The sequence below is a fragment of the Triticum aestivum genome, chromosome 1A (assembly GCF_018294505.1).
Source record: "Triticum aestivum cultivar Chinese Spring chromosome 1A, IWGSC CS RefSeq v2.1, whole genome shotgun sequence".
Taxonomy (NCBI): Eukaryota; Viridiplantae; Streptophyta; class Magnoliopsida; order Poales; family Poaceae; genus Triticum; species Triticum aestivum.
The window spans coordinates 216923287-216927719 of NC_057794.1; positions in this window are offsets into that span (position 1 = coordinate 216923287).

Here is a 4433-nt window from a genome sequence, read left to right on the forward strand (position 1 = left end):
CCGGTGCTTCACTGCCAAACCGTGCACCATACCGTACCAATCCAGAGGAGACGAAGGAGATTATGCGTCAAGTACAAGAGCTTCTCGACAAAGGTTATATACGCGAATCCCCTAGTCCTTGTGCTGTTCCTATTATTCTAGTGCCGAAAAAGGATGGTACATCACGTATGTGTGTTGATTGTAGAGGCATTAATAATATTACTATTCGTTATCGTCATCCTATTCCTAGGCTAGATGATATGCTTGATGAATTGAGTGGTTCTACAATATTCTCCAAAGTTGATTTGCGTAGTGGCTACCATCAAATTCGTATGAAATTGGGAGATGAATGGAAAACAGCATTTAAAACTAAGTTTGGATTATATGAGTGGTTAGTCATGCCTTTTGGGTTAACTAATGCACCTAGTACTTTCATGAGATTAATGAACGAAGTTTTACGTGCTTTCATTGGACGATTTGTGGTAGTTTACTTTGACGACATATTGATTTATAGCAGATCTTTGGAAGAACATTTGGAACATTTACGTGCTGTTTTTATTGCTCTACGTGATGCACGTTTGTTTGGTAACCTTGGGAAGTGCACCTTTTGCACCGACCGAGTATCTTTTCTTGGCTATGTTGTTACTCCACAGGGAATTGAAGTTGATAAAGCCAAGATTGAAGCTATTGAGAGTTGGCCGCAACCCAAAACGGTCACACAAGTGAGGAGTTTTCTTGGCCTCGCTGGATTCTATAGGCGTTTTGTGAGAGATTTCAGCACCATTGCTGCACCTCTCAATGAGCTTACAAAGAAAGATGTGCCTTTTCTTTGGGGTACCGCACAGGAAGAAGCCTTCACGGTATTGAAAGATAAGTTGACACATGCTCCTTTACTCCAACTTCCGGATTTTAATAAGACTTTTGAGCTTGAATGTGATGCTAGTGGAATTGGATTAGGAGGTGTGTTATTACAAGATGGCAAACCTGTTGCATACTTTTCTGAAAAATTGAGTGGGCCTAGTCTGAATTATTCTACTTATGATAAAGAATTATATGCTCTTGTTCGGACTTTAGAAACATGGCAACATTATTTATGGCCCAAAGAATTTGTTATACATTCTGATCATGAATCTTTGAAACATATTAAAAGTCAAGCTAAACTGAATCGTAGACATGCTAAATGGGTTGAATTCATTGAGACTTTCCCTTATGTCATTAAACACAAGAAGGGAAAAGAAAATGTTATTGCTGATGCATTGTCGCGTCGCTATACTATGCTTTCACAACTTGACTTCAAAATATTTGGTTTGGAGACCATCAAAGATCAATATGTGCATGATGCTGATTTTAAAGATGTAATGCAGAATTGTAAAGAAGGAAGAATGTGGAACAAGTTTGTTGTTAACGATGGATTTGTGTTTCGTGCTAACAAGCTATGCATTCCAGCTAGCTCCGTTCGTCTTTTGTTGTTGCAGGAGGCGCATGGAGGAGGATTAATGGGACACTTTGGCGTGAAGAAGACGGAGGACGTACTTGCTACACATTTCTTTTGGCCAAAGATGAGACGGGATGTTGAGCGTTTTATTGCTCGCTGCACTACATGTCAAAAAGCTAAGTCACGACTCAATCCTCATGGTTTATATATGCCTTTGCCTATACCTAGTGTTCCTTGGGAGGATATATCTATGGACTTTGTTTTAGGTTTACCTCGAACAAAGAAGGGGAGGGATAGCATATTTGTTGTCGTGGATAGATTCTCGAAAATGGCACACTTTATACCATGTCATAAAAGCGATGATGCTGTTAATGTTCCTGATTTGTTCTTTCGTGAAATTATTCGCTTGCATGGTGTGCCAAATACTATTGTTTCAGATCGTGATACTAAATTTCTTAGCCACTTTTGGAGATGTTTATGGGCTAAGTTGGGGACTAAACTGCTTTTTAGTACTACTTGTCACCCACAAACTGATGGACAAACTGAAGTAGTCAATAGAACGTTGTCTACTATGCTTAGGGTTGTTTTGAAGAATAATAAGAAAATGTGGGAGGAATGCTTGCCTCATATTGAATTTGCTTATAATCGTTCATTGCATTCTACTACTAAGATGTGCCCTTTAGAAGTTGTCTATGGTTTCCTACCTCGTGCACCTATTGATTTGTTGCCTCTTCCATCTTCGGAGAAGGTTAATTTTGATGCTAAACAACGTGCTGAATTGATTTTAAAAATGCGTGAGTTAACTAAGGAAAACAGTGAGCGTATGAATGCTAAATATAAACTTGCTGGAGATAAGGGTAGAAAACATGTTGTGTTTGCACCTGGAGATCTTGTTTGGTTACATTTGTGATGAGGACATCAATACCATTGTTACACCCACAGCCCCTACTGCTACATATACGGGACCAATTACTAGAGCTCGCGCACGCCAATTAAATTATCATGTACTTTCGTTTCTTGGTAATGATTCTAATGTTCATGAGAATATGATGCTGCCTAAATTGGATACATTTGTTTTGCTTACAAATGAAGGGCCTAGCTTGGAGAAGGATGAACATTGGGGCAAGAACAAGCATGGAGATGATGCCATGCGCAAGGGGAACAAGAACGGAGTTACAAGTGATGATTTCAGGACTTTGAAGCCACCATAATGGGTGCATGAAGCCTTGGACAAAATATACAAGATGCCACTTCATAAATTTCGTCCCGAGGCTATTATAGGTTCTGCGTCACCTTTTTATTGGGCCAGGCCCATGTAATTTTGAAATACACAGGTATAGGCTATTTTTAGAGTCCGTATGTGTGGGGAAACAAGAGATAGGGTTGATTTCGGACCCCTCCGCCAAGGGCCACGAAATTCCCCCTCTCTTCCTCCATATATACAGCCCTTAGGGCACCGTTTAGACTTTGGGTTCTGTTTAGATTAAAAGTTCGCCATAGCTGCAACTTCGCGTACTTCGTTTGTGTTCAACGACCAGACAAAGGCGTCACAGAACCCCACCTTGATCAATAAAGCTTTCATCTTATATTCGCAATATCCAGATTGCAATCTTAGTTTCTGATGAGGACATCAATACAATTGTTACACCCACAGCCCCTGCTGCTATACATACTGGACCAATTACTAGAGCTCGTGCACGCCAACTAAATTACCAGGTACTTTCGTTTCTTGGTAATGATTCTAATGTTCATGAGAATATGATGCTGCCTAAATTGGATACATTTGTTTTGCTTACAAATGAAGGGCCTAGCTTGGAGAAGGATGAACATTGGAGCAAGAACAAGCATGGAGATGATGGCATGCGCAAGGGGAACAAGAACGGAGTTACAAGTGATGATTTCAGGACTTTGAAGCCACCATAATGGGTGCATGAAGCCTTGGACGAAATATACAAGATGCCACTTCATAAATTTCGTCCCGAGGCTATTTTAGGTGCTGCGTCACCTTATTATTGGGACAGTCCCAAGTAATTTCGAAATACATAAGTATAGGCTATTTTTAGAGTCCGTATGTGTGGGGAAACAAGAGATAGGGTTGATTTCGGACCCCTCCACCAAGGGCCACGAAATTCCCCCCTCTTCCTCCATATATCCAGCCCTTAGGGCATCGTTTAGACTTTGGGTTTTGTTTAGATTAAAAGTTCGCCATAGCTGCAACTTCGCGTACTTCGTTTGTGTTCAACGACCAGACAAAGGCGTCACAGAACCCCACCTTGATCAATAAAGCTTTCATCTTATATTCGCAATATCCAGATTGCAATCTCAATTTCTTGCTTGTTCTTCGTTTGCTCGCAGGAAACAGACCCTCGTGGTCAGGTTGATCGTGCTCCGGCGTGGTCAATAACCTCTCGGAGTTGGTTTAGCGATTGCTAAGGCGCGACGTCCTCGCACGTTCGTAGTCGGATCGTCAAAGTCGACTTCCACCAAAGCGAAATCCATCATCTCATCGAAAGACGGGACACCTCCGCCTCTATCAAGTGGTATCAGATTTCCAGGTTGCTCGGTGAGATTTTACAATTTTTCGTAGTTTAGATCGAGTCTGTTCTTCATACCTACAGTCCACGAAAAAGCCACAAAAAAAATTAGGGTTAGTTCATCATATCCGAACCAATCTGAGCCTTTGCATAATCTTTTTAGGGTTTTGCTTTGTTGAATTTGCGGTTGCATCGTCGTTTCTAGTTGCTGGTCTTAGAGTCTAGTCTTTTAGAGTTTCGAGTTCTGGTCATAAGTTGTCACGCCGCCGCCGCACCATCATCATCACCCCTGCCATCTACCACCACCGCTTATCCGCCACCGCTTCGAATCCGTATCCATATACCACCACAGTTGTGATATACCACCACCGCCGCCATCTACCACCATATATCCACCACCGCAGATTTTGGGGTTAGTCCCACTTTTAACATTGCAGATTTGAAGCCTTATTTGGGTGAGGAAGATGAACTTCCGTCGAGGACGA